At 31.9% G+C, this 19,535-nt stretch overlaps 1 protein-coding gene and 1 non-coding gene across 8 annotated transcripts in view; one reads left to right on the forward strand and one right to left on the reverse strand.

Annotated features, from left to right (window-relative positions):
• The window catches only part of LOC129005593 (RNA binding protein fox-1 homolog 3), a 273,760-nt gene that overhangs the window by 154,449 nt on the left and 99,776 nt on the right, over nt 1-19,535 (reverse strand). The gene's annotated exons all lie outside the window — the stretch shown is intronic.
• Nucleotides 15,420-15,493, forward strand: Trnai-aau (transfer RNA isoleucine (anticodon AAU)). The gene has a single exon. It is a non-coding gene; the product is annotated as a tRNA-Ile (tRNA).

Consider the following 19,535-nt stretch of genomic DNA (forward strand, 5'->3'; position numbering starts at 1 on the left):
CCTCGAATATCACAACAGAACTGCAGGATCATACAATTGTTTTTTATCAGAAGTGATAGCACCAAATTTTTTACTTCAATGGTAGAAATAATATCACCAGTCACTTTATAATTATGTTATCACTCGTTAATGTTATGCTTATTTTGTTTTATTTCAAGGGGCATTAAAGATACAATTTTATTATTTATTGTTTTTAAATAAGAAATCGTCATGATGACATAACTTACGAGTATTGTAAATTTCATGATGTAAATAAAGGTAAGACGCGTCACGGTTTAAAACTCCATTAGGTAAAGGTAGTTTGTTTTTTGTTTTTTCCTCCTAAATCGATAAAGAGATATTCTACATCACTCAAGAATAAATCAGTGGTATTATCAATTAATATATTATTAACCGCAATATGAACTAAGAATTTGTATCACTAAACAAACTAAGATAAGCCTACAATTTAAAAAAAAATCTTTGAATTCATCAAATAAACCGGAATACAAACGAGGCCCTCTCCTTGGTAGGACGTCTTTGCATATTCAACTGGATTCAACTTGCAAGTAAAGGGCTGAGTAACTAGACGAAATTAGCACCTAACTCGATGGGGCTTCCACCGCAGGTCGCGAAACTGAAAACCAACTTTGGTAACTTGAAGGAATTCCAACTGAGAAGTATTTCATGTATTTATTTAGTCTAAGACTAAATCGTAAAACTCCAATACGATTTATGCTTTTAAAATTGCGTTCAATGCAATTTGATTTTCTGCTTTATGATAATATAAGTGCATTTTCAGTGAAAGGTAATGTTTTACAAACAAACAACTCTATTTTTCCAAAAAATACTGCAATCTAAGTAGAATGCCGTTGGTTATACGGCAATTTCATATATTTTTCTTTTATTATATTTTCATTTAGAGTCAATTCATGCTGCCAAATACCCTTTAAACAAATTACATAGGTACCTGCCACAATCCTACTTAGAACTAGTACTTATAATTTTTTGTAGGCCTACCTAGAAAAAATAATAAAATATTGTGAAATGATTTTGTTAATTGTGATTTACAAGCCGACAAGTTTTGTAAACTTAGCGAGGCTAGCCTTGGTTGTGGTCAGAGTCTAATGGTAATGAAACAAACAACAGGCTTCCTAACGTTTAGTAAGTAACGAGTAAATAAATAAAATACATCTTTCAATTGAGCAAATTGACTACATGCCATATAAAATAAAGATGTATGAATGTTTAAGTGGGTTGCCGTTAAAGTTTTTATCATTTGGTTCCATGTTTTTTTTGATAGATAAATAATTAAACTTAAATCATAAATTAATTTTCAAATTCAGCACAGTTGGTCGCATTTCGATGAATAAATGTGCACTTAAGTCTAGCGTGTGGAAAATGTTATCAGTTAACGAAGTTCCAAGTATCGCTACCGTTACTAAGAGCTTTATTGAATTTTATGAACTTTACTTAAAGCTTTTACGTCATTTCAAGTATAGCATAACTCATTCAACCGGCTTTTATTTAGGCCAATACTGTACATTGTAGCAGTAGTAGCCGAGCCTCTACACGATAAGACCTGAAGAGAGTAATACATTTTGTCCCCACTAGTGCTATAAATTTAAAAACAATATAGTTGCCTTTTATTAAAACTTACATTAGGTTACTAATTACTACAACCAACCCTCTAAATATGCAGTTAAAACTTGGTAATTTGTCATTCCCAAAGCAATTTTTGATAAAGCTCCCGGTTCCACAACTACACAAAGCACGCGCATAGGATGCTGGAAAAATGATTCCTGGGAAACAATTCAAATGTTCAATTCTCATAAATATTCCTTGGGCGTGTCAAGTAAAAACATGGAAATTCTCAAAAAATGAGGTTTGTTTATTAAGTTCGTAAGAATTAATTAATTAGCCTAATACCTTAGCTTACCTTAACTCTATAATTTCAATAGATTGTCGCATGTAAAAGATTACTGCTCTTACGTTTGAAAACTGTCTTTAAATGAACTCAATTCTAAGTAAAATACTGGTAATTAAGAGGTTTTATTGAGTCACTATTTCCTCTTTCCACTTATGTTTTGACATCCGTGGATTTTCCTTTTCAATTCCCTCTTGCACGTGGGGCCGTTTCAGCACTGTCATAAAATGTGTCCTTATTACTTTGTATGTGTTTTCTAGGGGCCACTTTGTGTTCCGAGATGTTATTTTCCTGAATGAAACAAACTTATGAAATTGATTTTCCTTAAGTGATATATTGTCTTAAGCTGTGAAAATAGACATGAAGCAAACCTGTAACATATTTCAATGTATTTTTCTACATGAATATTTTACTTAAGATTAACAAAATGTACAAAAATAAAACTAAAACAATAAAACCCTGTAATGCAATCAACGAAAAGGTAACATTATTTGTTATTCACTTGTTATATACTCAATATAAATACGTAGGTTACGAATGTTATGTTATTTATCACTATTGCTGACACACGTTGACTATGGTTTAGTTTGAAATGTAATAGAATCAAAATTCACCATTACTTTTATAATACTCTATCCAGTGCCAAAGGGCGTACCAGTAATAAACACACAAAAAATCGAATATCATCGATACAGTATACATTTTTTTCCGGTGTTGCTCAAAACTGAAATATTTAGAACATACGGAACCGCTAACAATGTAAAGATACCCAAAAAAATTGAATGAGCAAGTACAAATTGTTGGAGATGGTGATAAGACAGGAAGGTTCGTTGAAGGTTGGGTTTGTTCACATGACCGCAGTCCGATCAACTCAAACTAGCCTGTGGTCACCCCTCCCCCTCCTCACATTTACCTCCCTCAAGTCAGTCCTTCGCTCACATCACAACTAACCCTCTCTAAACACTAAACTCAGTTATGTCTCAATAGGTACATGCATGCTCACCGTAAAAACATGTTCACAGTTAAGACATGCTCACAGCAAATACATGCTCAAAGCAATACTGGCACACAGTAAAAACATGCTCAAAGTAAATACATGCTCAGAGTAAATACACGCTCTCAGTAAATACATGCTGACAGCAAATACATACTCACAGCAAATACATATTCACAGCAAATACATACTCACAGCAAGTACATGCTCACAGTGAATACATGCTCACAGTAAAAACATGCTCACAGGGAATACGTGCTCTCAGTAAATACATACAGCAACTACATGCTCACAGTGAATACATGCTCTCAGTTAATACATTCTCACAGCGAATACATGCTCACCGTAAAAACATGTTCACAGTTAAGACATGCTCACAGCAAATACATGCTCAAAGCAATACTGGCACACAGTAAAAACATGGTCAAAGTAAATACATACTCAGAGTAAATACACGCTCTCAGTAAATACATGCTGACAGCAAATACATACTCACAGCAAATACATACTCACAGCAAATACATGCTCACAGTGAATACATGCTCAGAGTGAATACATGCTAACAGTGAATACATGCTCACAGCGATTACATGCTTACAATGAATACATGCTCACTTTCTCTTTTTAACAAAGGCTTTACAATATGTGCAATCCGTTACAGAAAATCAAGACAAACATTGATTAGTTTATCTATACTAGGTATTATAAAGATAATTAATTTATACAAAACAATTGAAAGCAAATTAGTGATTTTATGCTACAGTACATAGAAAAGTGAAAATTTAGGGCCTCCAAGGCTATGACTGTTTGGAGGTTCCATTTTAATTTTTAAAACAACAAAAAAAATCAGCGTTAGACAATAATGAATATTAAAAAACCAGTCTCACTTAAAAATAATATAGCCTACAGTAGTTGGAAAATAAACAAATCATCTGTTCAGTTTTCACAACAAGTAAAATCTTAAACCTACTCTACTATATTTAATTTACTCAACAAAATCAAATAGTAGCCCAGCTCACTATTATTCTTTTTACAAAAGATGTTTGAATTTATTTGAAAAAATATGAAACTGATATTGTATTAACTGTACATATATAAAAAAAAAAAATTGTATAATACACAAAACAACTAAATTATGCCTGAATATTTAATATTGAGTCAACTTCATCAAGTTCAAGCAACCATTTCTTAAGGTTTTTTAGAAAATGTTTTTTGTTCCTTGAGGTTTTAATGTTATTTGCCAGTTTATTAAATAGCCAAGGCCCGATAAACATAAAAGTCCTAGGAAAAAATGTATTATTGGGCTTTGGAATAAATACATGCTCTCAGCAAATATATGCTCACAGTGAAAACATGCTCACAGTAAAAATAATTCTGTTGCAGAATTTTAGCACCTTTACCATATATTTTGAAATAATCAAGTCTAAATTATGAAGACTTACATTTAAGCCATGTTAAGCTATGCGAAATTAAGCTTATTAAAATTGTATCAAGGCCTAAATCCGATTATGGAGATACAAAAGACCCACTAGGGTTGAATCCGTAGCTTTGTCGCAACAAAGGGCTTTTTATACTTTTAAACTAAACATTGTTAAATATTAGGATTTCATTTATATTATTTATAATATAGGACGAACTAAGTTACTTTGAAAGGGAACATTTATGTATTGTTTATATATTAAGCAATTGTCGACATGTCAAAATGGTTCATGTGACTTCACCATAAGTTGAGGGGAAATGAATCAGCTTTACCTATATGTTACTACTCTACGTTCTTAGGGGAATTTCGGCATTAGTACAAGAAGTCTTACAACAGTCATGCCACGCCGGTTATTTTATCATGTTGTACTACAATAAATGAATTAGAAATACTTTTTTTAAAGACGTGCATACCTTAAAAATACCCCCGCCGCAGCAAACCTGCAGACTAAGCGAATTTCCATTGACCTGATTGGATTTACACTAAAATGCCTCCATAAAAATAGCACATTTATTTCCTATTTAAATAGAATTAGTTTAACAAGTACCTTAGGTTTGCTGCAACAGGGAAGGTAAAAAAGATTTTTTTATGAAATGATAATAGTTTAGTAAGAAATAAAAGTATTTTCCAAAATCGATCAAAATATGTTCATAAACAAGCAAACTGCAACAGTCGACTTATTCTCCATAAGAATAACATGGGAATTTTAAAATTACAATTTTTTTGAATTTTCTCCGTAACAATTAGGCGCATAATAACGCTTCAATATACTAAATTATTTGTTTTTTTAAGCTCTACAAAATGGTTTAAAAAGAAATTGTGAAATTTTGTGTTTTTAGGGGCAAAAATGGGAAAACCCTATTTTTACCCCATAAAACCCCCCATAAACCCCCGTTCCCATAGTCCGATCATGCTGGTTCGCGAACTCATTCAAGTTTATCCCGTCTTAGACCTTCAAACCAAATTTTATCAAAATCGGACAAAAATTACTCAAGTTATCGTGCGGATGGACACATATATAGATATAATATATCTATATATTATAGATATATTATATCTATAATATATAGATAGATAGGTTTTATTATCTATATATAGATATATAAAAATTTGAACGAATGGTGTTTTTGGCCTCTGGGGACATCAAAATGAAAAAGTAAATCGGTCCCGGGCTTAGGTCTTACCATTAGACCTACGGTAATAGCTACTTCCCTATAGGGAAATTCGCTAAAACAATCAAAAATATCTCTTTAGCCATTACAAAGCAATAATGAAATTTATAATCCGTGACGGAGTAAGTTAAAAGCTTGATTTATTGACTTTTAAATAAATTTATCTGTCGTAACTGAAAGCTTCAAGGAAACTTAACGCAAAAAGCTTTATGGAGAAGAGAAATCGTTAAAACTCCGCCTTTAGGGAGCTGAAATCACTTTTTTCTGATGGATAAAAAGTGTATTGATCGTAAATTGAAGTCATCGTATTTAATACATGCAGATTATATCAAGTTTCGTAATAAATAATCACTCATTAACAAGGCTCAATAGTAAATATATACTTTATAAGCGTACTGGTGTGGTAAATCTTAATTTCGGAATTTATAAATTAACACTGTATTATACCGATGATTTTGGAATAACCCAACAAACCACACAGGGAAATTTCGACTTGTTTTTCAATTCAGTGTTTAACGCCCGGGATAACATTGTTTATCTTTCTCACTCCCGGAATTGATTTTCAAATAGCATTCCCCTTTATTGAACAAAACAACCAGTGCGTTAGCAAAACATCTATAAACTGTTGGTGAATATGAAGAAATAAATAGTACTTACATAGACTTAAATAAATTCGTCTAGCTTTTGCACCCAAGTTTTGCGACATGAACAGGGTACAGAAGAGAATATTTTGATCTGTTGTAATCCATCTATAATTTAACACATATGCCATTGGTTATAGAAAAAGGCAGTGATTTATATTATTTTAATTATGAATTACTCTTAGTGGAAAAGCGCCACGTCCTATATCGGAAGTTCAGTTTATTTATTTGATAATAAATAAATAATAATAAATGTAACAAGAATACAAAATTTAAGCTCACGAGGCCAAAGTCAGAAATAGTCCAGTAACTAATGAATGAATAACTAAAATCCCATTAATAAAAAACCACCAAGGGAATTTAAAATGTACAATGTTTTTTTCTCTATTACCTTTGATCATACAAAAATACTTCAATTTCCAAAATTGTGAGAGTTTTGGCAATACATGATCGCTAATTACATTGGGAATATTTATGTTTTAAGGGTAATTTGTTTTTTTATCCAATTTCGAACAATTTTAAAACACATAACACTGTCTCCATTACCCGATCTTGCTGGATCGCAGACCCAATCAAGTTTATCCACTTCTGCACATCTATACTTATTTAATACGCAAGCAGGATTTTTGTGACAATTACTCCTCCGAAACTACTGAACCGATTGACATGTTTTTGGTGTCATTGGAAAGAGCGTAACAGAAAGTTGTGCAGAAAACTTTTTTTTGTGAAATAATTATAGAGTGAGGCCCTGGGGCCCTTTAAAGTTTTGTATTTCTCCATAAGATTAACATGGGAAACAAAAATTGTTTTGAAACTCCAGCTGTTGTCAGAAATTAAAAGTGAGAATAAGAACATATGTTGTAAACCGTCAATAAGTTTGCTAATTTAACAGTTTGCTACAAACATTTACTGTCTTGGTTGAAATGAAATTTTTACTATTTGAATTTTGGTTGGCGTAAATATTACAATAAAAAAGGTAAGAGAGCCTGGATAAATTGATATCTTAAAAAGAAAACAGAATTAACATTGTGCTGCATTTATTATTAATCATTTAAAGAGCCCATTTGCAAACTATGGAAACATAGGACAGTCATAGAACACCACCAAGGAGAATAAATAGAAATGTTTTTTTTTTTTAGAATTTTTTAATGTTATTATGGGTAACCTAATGCGGCTATGAGTAAGGCTATTTGTAGAAAACACTAAAAAACAAGATCAGCTTAAAAAAAATTATAAGATATTTACAAGAAATTGTGATTATATCGATCTGCTATGTACCTACATTATAAGTATTTCCAAAATCTTAGAGTTGAATCTTTTTAAGTCATCAGAAATTATGACTGCTTTTGTTTTAAAATAACGCCTTTAATACTTAGCAATTGCTCGAATTCGAGCAACAGGGACATGCTCAAATTTAATCCCAATCAGACCAAAATTGCTGTATTAAGATATTACATAATGTATAAGCCATTTTAACAAATAGTGTTTTTTTTTTTACTTCTTTGGACATCAAAATGAAAAAAGTAGGACAAAGTCGGTATAAGGCTTTCGGTGCCCGTTAATAGCTTCTTACATATAAGGAAAAATCCATCACAGTATATCGATCGCATTGGAGGTATGTGGCAACAATATGGCAATGTTAAAACAAATCATGAATTGTATTTTTTTTTCCTAAGATAAAACTTAACGATAATTTTTTAACACGTATTTTACTGACACTTTATAATGTAAATTTACACTTTTCTAAAGGAAAGTAAACACTATTTTGAGAATCAGTTTATTGAAATTATCCTTCCTTTGAGTGTAATGGGTTACATCTGACACAATTTTGCAGCTAATATTCTAACTTATTTTTTCGTAACCAGCACAATCCCGTGATATTGAGTACAAGATAGACAATTATAAAGTGGGAAGGCTCTAGGAGACATTATGATAACTGGGATTCCGGAGCTGCTCATTGTGACGGTCACAATTAATTGTAAAGAGGCACAATCTGTCCACTATTGTGGTTTCATTCGCATTGCACGGTATATTAGCTCTTATCAACTGGCAAATTAAGTTTACAAGTACTACTTTAATCTAATACATTATAATATACTTTGTTTCAACATAGTGTATAATAGGAAAATCACTTAACCTAACCTAGATGTTTGCATGAATCAAATTTTAAATCAAAATTATGATTTAAAACTGAGCAAAATACAAATGTGCAGAAGAAAAATAAAAACTATACTTAAGTGTTCAATGTAAAAAGTAAACGTAAATCGACAAATTGCTTGAGGTTGAGTGGAACAGCTAAGAAGCGTGTTACATTGATTTACATGCGCCACGCTCAGCAAAGGCATGCACACCTTGTGCAATTTGTGTTGTGGGCAGACTGGTGGGAAACGCACTAAAATCATCCTCTGTGCAGAAAATTCAGTTACATCAACTTCTTATACCTTATATAGAGTAAGTTATGTAATATGCCAATTTTCGGTCCATACAAAACAACTCACGGAGTTACTAATATGTAAATTTAAATACATGAAATTATATAAAAAAAGTTAAATACTATTGATATTTTTTGTTTTTGGGGTGATATCACCAGATGCAAATTCGGTCTGTCGTCCGTGCAAGCGGATCCGTCACGAAAAAAAATTAAACACGTGGATACGTATTTATACGTATTCTACTGTACTACCTAACGATAAAAACTTAATGTATTATGTTCTAAAAGAGTGTAGAAAATTTACATTTTTGTGCAATAGATTTTATCGCACATACAGTAAATCATTCCACGAGTCATTACTATAATAACATTTTATACTATATTTAAGTACCTCCTTTTCAACAAATAACCCGTTTAAGATCATCAAGTTAAAGCTGGACCCTCTGTGTAATTAACATGGTATAAATTACCATCTCAGGACCTTAAAATTATAGATTCGACAATTATGGTTTTTTTTATAAAGTCAACAAAGTTGCGATGGATTACCAGTTACCATCTAAAATTATTTTAGATGTGGAAACGTGGATTCATAATAAGCTCCGGTAGGCGACCAGGAGGCTCGGGGTCCAGATATCGAAATCGCCTTCTTACTAGAACCAGCATCTCAATCAATTAATAATGTAAGAAATGTGATTTTCTTTTAAAGACAAAAAACAACTATTCTTAGATACAGAAAATTAATCGTTCATTTATTTTGACCAATTGGATATAGATAAATATAACTACAAATGTACAACAAATATTCTTTTAGCAAGTCGAATATTATTTTAAGAGGTCGTTTAATTGGGATGGATTTAACTTACGCAATTGTCAACAGCTCCATATTCAACCACTCACCTGCAACAGAGAAGTTAAACATAACTCAACAGTTTGACATCGGGGAAACATGATAATACGAGTTCCCCAGAGTCTGCCATTCAGTCTGGCAAATTGTATATTTCCACTGCAGTCAAATAATCACAAGCCTACCTCCAGAGTTCCCTGTACTGAGTAACTACTATATTATAGTAAATATAAAACTAATGTATACTGTCTACTTATCGTAGGTATTTTTTATAAACGATTTGATTTGCTTGAGCGTTTTTTACGTAAAAAATCTTATGGCATGTAATTATCTATTTACTTATTTAATACGCAAGCAGGTTTTTTGTGACAATTACTCCTCCGAAACTACTGAACCGATTGACATGTTTTTGATGTCATTGAAAAGACCGTAACGTGAAGTTGTGCAGGAAACATTCTTTTTGGGGAAATAGAGAGTGAGGCCCTGGAGCCCTTTAAAGTTTCGTATTTCTCCATAAGATTAACATGGGAAACAAACATTGTTATAAAACTCCAACTGTTGTCAGAAATTAGAAGTGAGAAGAAGAACACATATTAATAGTAAACAGTCAATAAGTTTGCTAATTTAACAGTTTCCTACAAACATTTTACTGACTTGGTTGAAATGAAATATTTACTATTTGAATTTGGGTTGGTGTAAATATAACAATGGAAAAATGCGAGAGAGCCTGGATTATTTAATGTACTAAAAATGCAACTGAAATAACGCTGTGCTGCATTTCTTAGTAATCATTAAAAGAGCCAATTTGCAAACTATGGAAACATAGGAAAGTCATAGAACACTGCCAAGGAGAAGAAATAGAAATAATGTGTTTTTTTATGATCGTTATTATGGAACACTGTCAAGGAGAAGAAATAGAAATAACGTTTTTTTTATAATCGTTATTATGGACAACCTAATTCAGCTATGAGTAAGGCTATTTATAGAAAACACTTAAAAAACAAGATCAGCTTTGGAAAAATAAGCTTTTGAAAAATGATAGATATTTACAAAAAATGTTGATTATATCGATCTGTAATGTACATCTCGTGTACCAGTAGGCTATTTCCATAATCTTTGAGTCGAATCTTTTAAAGTCATCAGAAATTATGACTGTTATTCGTTTTTAAATAACGCCTATAATACTTATTGCTCGAATTCGAGAAACAGGTACACTAGTTTAAAATATTATATAACAATATTAACAATTTTGAAAATTAAGAGTAGTTTGTTTCGACCTATGATCATACATTGATATCTTGTGGCTTCTACATTATACACTGACAGTATAATCATACCACACATAGCCTGTTTACTGTATTATGTCAGATCTGGACAATACCGATGTCTGATGATTGTAATAGCCAGTCTCTTACTGGGATGTGCTACAAGAAATCGAACAATAAATTTTATGTTTCTTTACAATATGCATTCGCATATAAAATGGCACAATTTTTCAACACTTTTATCCGCCAACTAAACAATAGAGTAGACGATAAATTTGATCCGTAAAGAAAATAATTGTAACATTCCGTCAATAATCCTTTCTATTCACCTCGTTGAGACCTTAGTGACTAGTAACAGAAACTACGAATGTATAACTATTTATAACTAACAGTGTCCTTAAACATCCTGTAAAGGAAATGTCCTAAGATCCTAGGAGGGATGTAATTATAAAATCTAACCATTGTTTATTCTCAAAATTTTTTTTCTGAAGTATATCCCACGTAAACACAATGTTATTAGCGATTTCGTAAATATATTTATATTCGTTTGTTTGGTTGGCTGATTTATTTAGATTCAGAGTGAAACATAACCTTTAACATTCTTATATTGCCGCTAATATTTTATAACAAAGGTGTTTTAAAGGTATAAAAATCGCATCCCTCATTATAACAGATAATGATTGCTGTAACGAAAGACGATGACAAAAAGAGGCTTTGGTTGTTAGGAAGACAGATGGGAGGTAAAGAACAGCCTAATGGGTCTTTTTGGGGAAGAGTAGATTTATTACTAGGACGTAATGACAGGGTTTACGTTCTTATGTGGGAAAAATACAAAATTTATATGAAAAAGTAAACGTAATTTCATTCTTTGTATGTGTAACAAGATTTTATATCCCGGATATGATCATAAACCGTCAAAGCTAATATCTGATATGTCAATAACTTTGCTGTTTTGGGTTGGGCATCCATCGTTTTGGATCATAGTGGTGATTGAAGTTTCCTTTTTTTTACTAAATATTTACGTGAACGATGTACTTACCAAGTTATATGTTCAGGAAGATCCACGGCTAAACAACAAGTGAAATACTTTTGTATTTTGTAAACTATAGAGGTAATATTTGATTTAATACATCCTTACCTAATTCTGTGGACTTGAAGTAAAGTTGTTATTGAACATTTGCAGCAAATGTAGTTAAACATTAGTGGACATGGACGTGTTATGTCCCAAAACAAATCAATACGAAACTAGCACTACTATCACAGATTGCGTAGCATAGATCTTGTTTGGGTTTGGTTCCCGTGTAGTTAATGAAAATAGGAGAATTGAGGTTCGAAACTAGTTACAACTTAGTTTCAACACACTTCTGGCCAGATGTTGCTCTTCTAATGTCCACTGGGACACTGGGGCAGGGAGGTAAAAGATTTCTTACATTGCTAGTTTCATTTGCTCTCATTGTGCAGAAAATAAACAATCAACATCCTATGAAACAACTCCAACTCGTCATTGCGCCGATATGCAAAAATAAACTAGTTTAACCATATACCATATACCTATGTGAACGCATGAGTTTTTATAAATATACTAGCAGTTACCCGGCACGAGTTTCTGCGCTAACAACTATTATTTTTAATGGTAATTTCGTCTTGATAAATAATAAAAAATGTATACAAAAAACAAAAATGTTTACCAAAAACAAAAATAGAATACTTATTTTACTTTATTGCCAGTAGATAAACAATGTTTTTGGTTTTTTCATTAGGTGTATAAATATAGGCTAGGCCTATAAGTTTTTAGGCGTACCTACCACCACATGAGCTGTCCGTGTGAAAAGCATGAATTTTCAAAATTTAATCCGAAGATAGTCAGGCTTTGTGCCTTGATTGCGAAAGCAAGACGCAAAGGAAATTGTATTCGCTTGAATTCAAAGGGTAATTCGGATGAAATCGTCGGTATTCATGGGAGTAAGACTATTTCTCCTTTAAAACTTACCACCACAGACGATTGTTTCTTCGATCAAGTTTGATGTCATTTTTTTTAATCGTCAGTCTGGTTCCGTTGCACAGCTTGGGTGGATTCAAGTTTTGCATTAGTTTTATTGGAGTTTTTTCTTTTAATGACAGTAATGGTTAATGACGAAATTGGGAGGTATTTGAATACCTGAGATAGCACGCACGATTATTATTCACATGATAATTTATGTTAGATTGTGTGGGTATAGAACAAAAGATAAAAATATTAAGGCATTGCCATCCCTTTTATTGTTTATAATACTTTGATAAAGGTTATTACTTTTTATGTTTACATATTTAATAGTGGAGAATTTAAACGTTGTTGAGTGCTGCGATTGGGGTTTAATAAATTTTGACTTATCAAAAAGTAAAATAGTTTTCTGTGCTGCGTTCTGTGGAAACAGTGTGGCACTATTTCAAATCATGACTAATACAGAATGTTGTAATTATTCAAACCTACAAATCAGTTGGTGAAAGTAAACATCTGCTTTTCTTCTACATATATATAAAATCCAATATATGTTTGTTTGTCCTTTATGGACTCCGAAACCGCTCGACAGATTGTAATGAAACTTTCAGGCATTATTAAGCATTATTTAAGGATGGTTTGTGTGAAGTTTGGTGCAGATCCGTCAAAAGGGCTCAGCCCCAGTGGCTCTGGAATTTCCCATGTTAACCTTATGAGTACTCATATTTAAATGGAATTAAAGAATCTTAACTACTGGTTCAACTAAACAATTTGATTCTGTGATGTTCAATAGCATTAAAAAGTTAATATGTTTACCAACAGGGTGCAGTACTATTATTATTATTATTTGTATTTTATGACAACAGCTAATTTGTAACCTAAAGGTGAGTAAGCGTAGCAAACGAACATCAACCAGGACGTGATTGAGCCATGCGAACGAGCTCATCTTGAAAATGAACGAGCATTGAAAAACCACATTAGGACAGGACGACGTCTGTCGGGCCAGCTAGTAAATTATATTTATTTGTAAACATTGTAGTTCCAAAAGTCTGACATTTGATCCCTTAAAACCCTCTGGTGCGAAACCCTTTAGACGGACCTGCACCAAACTTTACACAAACTATCCTTGAACATTGCTTAATAATGCCTGAAAGTTTCATTACAATCCGTCGGGCGGTTTCGGAGTCCATAGGGTATATACATACATACATACTTCCTCTTTTATAGATATAGATAGATTAGCTGGGGACTAAATTATTTTGATACACTAGGGGGCCGTGCACAAATGCCTATTTTATAGATATATATATACTGTATTACTGTATTAGTTGGGGACTATATTATTATGATACACTGGGGGGGGGGGGGGGGGTGCAAAAATGCCTATTTTATAGTTGGGGACCAAATTAACTAAATAACTTAACTAAATTAAATTAACTAATTAAATTAACTAAATTAGACAATGTTGGGGACTGTATTATTATGATACACTAGGGGGGCCGTGCACAAATGCATATTATAAAGATATATATTAGTGGGGGCGATATTATTATGATACACTAGGGGGGCCGTGCACAAATGTCTTTTTTATAGATATGAAATGATACAAATATCTTTTTTATAGATATATTAGCTGGGGACTACATTATTATGATACACAAGGTGGGCCGTGCACAAATGCCCAATTTATAGATACTGTATATATTAGTTGGGAACTATATTATTATGATTCACTTGGGGGGCTATGCACAAATGCCTATTTTATAAGGTTCGGTTTCTATGCAAAACGAATAGTGTACCACTCATCCAAGATTATATTCGTTTGAGACCGTTTATATTATATATGTTTATATTTGATTATATTTGTTTGTAAATAAAACTACCAATTTACATTATATACATTTTATTTGTTGCTTTTAGATCTACAACATAAAGAATGACTTATCTCCTCAGAAGTTTCCTGAGAAAATGTAAAAAAATCCCAAATCTATTTTCAAAACATGACACAAAAGTTTAAGCTTATTTAAAACTATACTGTCGTAGGGCATAACAATATTAGGATTACATTCTCATGCAATGCTTTCGCGAGTGAAATAATACAAGCTATTGCAAATGACAATTGTTTCACATTAGCATAACAATACGGAAAGGGCATATATTAGTTTAATAGAGACTATATTTTGCTAGCAAGTAGCCTTTTGTGTAACATAAACTCCCGAATTTTAAAATTTAGATATAATTTAAATATATTAAGATATAATTTAAATATTTAAATATAATGATAATTTTAGAAATAGCTAAAACAATTGGCCGACAAATCAATAAAGACCGTACCGTAATTTACCCTTGTTCCAACAATCAGTTGAGACTTGCTATTTTCAATGAATTTTGTTTATTGAAAATAGTTTAAATGTCGTTTAAAACTATATGAAACATGTTTAAAGTAGGTTTTTAATTTAATTTAACTATTTCAACTACCGGAAATTGATAAGATTATTTTTAAACATCCGGTAATAACGCACATAAACTACGAAGCGCGAATGTTCATGCAGCGTTGGAGGACATGCTTGGATACTTTCACTTGACCCATGGAATTATTCCCTAACAAGGGTTATCTCAGTTTTACACCCATTAGTTATCGATAAATACAAGTTAACTGCAAATTTAGAGGTTAGTTAACAGTGAACAAAACTCTAGATTTCACAATTGGCCCATTAGCTCAGTTGGTTAGAGCGTCGTGCTAATAACGCGAAGGTCGTGGGTTCGATCCCCCCATGGGCCACATTAATTTTGTTCGACTCTGTTTTTAACATTGTATGGCAGTTTTGTAATTATTACTGAGTACATGTACTAAATGTGTAAGAAATTACCCGTTTACATTAAAATATATTTTTTTATTGTCAAATTAACTTTCAAAGAACAGTCAGCAGAGTATCGCATTTTGAATAATTATATGAAGTCTATTTTCAAGTGTCTGTTCAGTTATTAAAATATTACGTTATACAAAATACACGCACACGGTGTTGGTATACAATGGGGATAGTCCGTTCGTCAATAATAGTATTAGTTCCTGTTTTCCATTTGGAACCCCTTTTCTGCCCTCTTACATTATTATACACTTCTGCAAAATACATAAATATAACGTCAGCTTCAACAATTTTAATTGCAGAATGAGTGAATGAATTTAAGGAATGAGTCAAAAAACTATAAGTTGAAAATATAAGTTTAGTAACAAAACTTATATATTCTAAATATATTTAGTTAAATATAGGTTTAGAGTAAAGCGTAAAAACATACGTTTGTACAGTAAAGTGGGTCTTTGCGGTGCAATTATTCATAAATCATCCATGTGATGATTGGAGTGTCAAATCGAAATCAATTACCACTGTATACCATTTATTTTTTATTTTTACCGTATTGTGAACCCAGCATGAGAGTAAATATATTTTTCCTGCAGTCACCCGACAAAACGGTCTTTCTTGCACAGATTATAGTACAGAAAGCCTTACTTTGGCACACAAATTTTACTTTGGCGCACACCAGTAATCCAACCAAACAACTTTGCACGTAATCCGTGTACGCTTAAAAATAAGTTGGCAACCATTAAAGATATTACGACTACGATCAGCTGGTGCAATGTTTAGCATTACGTTCAATATTTGCGTTTAACCTAACCTAACGTGTTGTACAGTGTTTAAAAGACTAATTATTTGTATAGTTTATAGTAACTGTAGGAAAAATAAAATTTGTAACACGAAAGCAAACTGTTTGTGCCCACTTGGTACAAGTAACTATTTCAATTGTTATAAGACGTATTTTTATTTAAAATTCGTAAACTATTCAAAGTAAACGAAAAACAACAAAAATCCCAAGTAATGGTTGCGGTCAGAGTTGGCTAGTAATGAAACAAACAAAAGACGTCTAAACGTTCTAGCTAGTAAACGAAGTAATGAAAAAAATCAAATGATAACATGATCAACATTTCACATAAAAATATACTCTATAAACATGTAAGGAGTTTGACGTTAGCATTTATATCAGTTAGTTAGATATTTTATCGGTTGGATAGAATGACTTAACTGAGATTATTACATGTTTTACACTAGTGTCTAGAGTAAGGGAAAATGTTTGATCAGTTAACAATATTCCAAGTTTCGCTACTGTAACTAAGAGCTTAATTGAATTTTAAGAACTTAACTTAAAGCTTTTACGCAAAGTATGACATAACTCATTTAACCGGCTCTTTTTAAGTAAATTTAATCGTAGTAGAAACACAAGCTATGACATATACCTTTGACTGCATTTACATATTAAATGAGTAGATAATTACACAGAAAAGTAAGTAAAATACCGCATTTTATGAATATTCAAAGGTAAAATATAACAAAGTGATCTTTCATAAACACATCACGTTAAATAAAAAATGACTTCGAATCAATCGCCGAATATTAACAATATGTAACTGAACCTGCATTTGTCCCACCTAAAAAAATTCAAATCTTGAGCTGAGGTTGTATACTAACTACACAAAACATGCATGTGGGATGCCTGGATAAAGATGTATTTCCTAGGAGATTAAGACTTAAAATGTTCAGGTCCCATTACAATACACTGTAAAACATTATAAACGCAAACATTTAGTCGTAGACAATAGACAATACTGGATTTATTAATTAAATTAATTAATATTTTGTACCTCAGTTAAATAGATTAAAAATGTTTAAGGTCAGTCAGTAGATTGCCAATTACAATATGAGTACTCTCTAGACTCCAAAAATTTGGTTTTCAATTATTAAAATCGTTAGTACAGTATTGATCAAGTAATTAGGGTTTTTTTTAAGAATATTAGTAGCAGGCTTTGACTGCAAAGCTTTAAATTTAATGGCCAGTGATACAAGTAAAAAATGGTAGAAAGTTCTCTTACATTTTCTAAGACTACAAAACACAAAATTTTCCACTGATCAGGATTATTGAATAGTCAATTTCCTCCTCCCTCCATGTTTGGCATCTATGGATTTTCCGTTCCAATTTCCTCTTGAGCGTCGACCCATACATTTTCAATATGAATTCTTATACAATTAGTGTACATATTACCAATTATTGTTCTTCTGCCTATCGATTTTAATTCCAGAAAATTATCTCCTAGTTAAAGTAAAGCGTTCAGTTTATTTGTGATTACTTTGTTAAGATATTATTTTAACCTCCCGAAGATATATGCTCGCAACACATTTTGAGTATTTTAGCCACTTATCAGTTTTCGACTCTAATCAACAATACATTTATTAATTATAATGAAAATAATGTTACGATTAACAACATGCCACCAATTTGAAAATATGCTATTTGTAACTGATGATAAATATAGTTTAGACATATTAAAATACAAGTTTCCTTAAAATACAATTCTGATAGAAAAACAATAATATTCCACCCAGGAATATCGTGGAATCTTTTAATATAAACTTTAAAATCTGTGAAATTAATTATATACTCAATCTAGATATCAGTAGCATTTGAAATTGTTTAGTATTTGAGAAGTTAAAGAGCTAACAATGTAAATATACTGAGTAAAATTTAATGTGCAAGTACAAATTGTTGGAGATGGTGATAATAAGACAGGAAGGTTCGTTGAAGGTTGGGTTTGTTCACATGACCACAGTCCAATCAACTCAAACTAGCCTTTGGTCACCCCTCCCCCTCCTCACATTTACCTCCCTCAAGTCAGTCCTACGCTCAGCTCATATCCAACCCTACACTCTGTCATCTCTCAATGGGTAAATAAATACATGCTTACAGTAAATACAATATTCCTAATGTAAGGCAATGTCTGAATCATTGGTGTGAAAGTGCTGGATAAAGTAATATGCAATTTTACATTGAAAAGAGACATTCCGGCTTTGCTGTTTTATAATTAACGTACATATTTTTTTTCGAAATCACTTATTTTTATCCTTTCATCTTTAAAAGGCTAATACTTATTTTCCCTACATAAAACAAAAATAAGAAATCTACAACATCTAAAGCATTGGAACGGTGGAAGGGACCTAGTGTTTCTATGTAGTTGTTTTCAAAGCACAGTTAACACGTTTCCTTTTTGTTTTCAATTTCATAGTGACCAGAACTGACCCAAACAGTCGCAATGCCTCTCTTCTTTTAGCGATCTTTGAACATGTATATGAATGTCTCTATGTGGGTCCATGTTTCTTGAAAGTCTTTATCGGTGACTTAACAAGTACTTAAATATCTAATATTGATCCAACAATGGCGGATTTGACGCAGTCGTTTGTATAAATTGGTCCATATGAGGAGACTACTTAAAACTTGCAGGTTGTGAAGTGCCTCAAGTTTCAGCGGAATTGGTCTCATGGAGACTATAATGCACACACGTGTTCAGTTCAACTTAGTTACTGCTAATATACTGCCATCTAGCCTGCAAAGGTCATTTACACCTCCTTTCGCCGTTTAATTAGTCAAAAAAGTAAAAGTACAAGTTAATTTTCCTATTAACTCACACTAAACATGTTAATTACTTTGTTTTATTTACGAATATATGACTAAAATAACACTTCACTTTGGACTAAATTTAAAAAATAAATATATAGATACATTTTCCAAAGCTTTATATATATACTGTTTTACAAAACAAATAGTGTTCAGGTTCAATTCGACAAATAATAAAATTGATCTATGTTTGGTGTTATGTTGATATACTATTTAGAAAATCTACTCAAGATTTCTACAACATTACAATAAACTTCATCAAGACCAGCAATCTCTCGAAATCAAAAATAGGTATACAACTTAAAAATAGCTTATACTATAAA

The sequence above is a fragment of the Macrosteles quadrilineatus genome, unplaced genomic scaffold (assembly GCF_028750875.1).
Source record: "Macrosteles quadrilineatus isolate MER2022 unplaced genomic scaffold, UCM_ALF_1.0 Scaffold_1__1_contigs__length_201487025, whole genome shotgun sequence".
NCBI classification, from domain to species: domain Eukaryota; kingdom Metazoa; phylum Arthropoda; class Insecta; order Hemiptera; family Cicadellidae; genus Macrosteles; species Macrosteles quadrilineatus.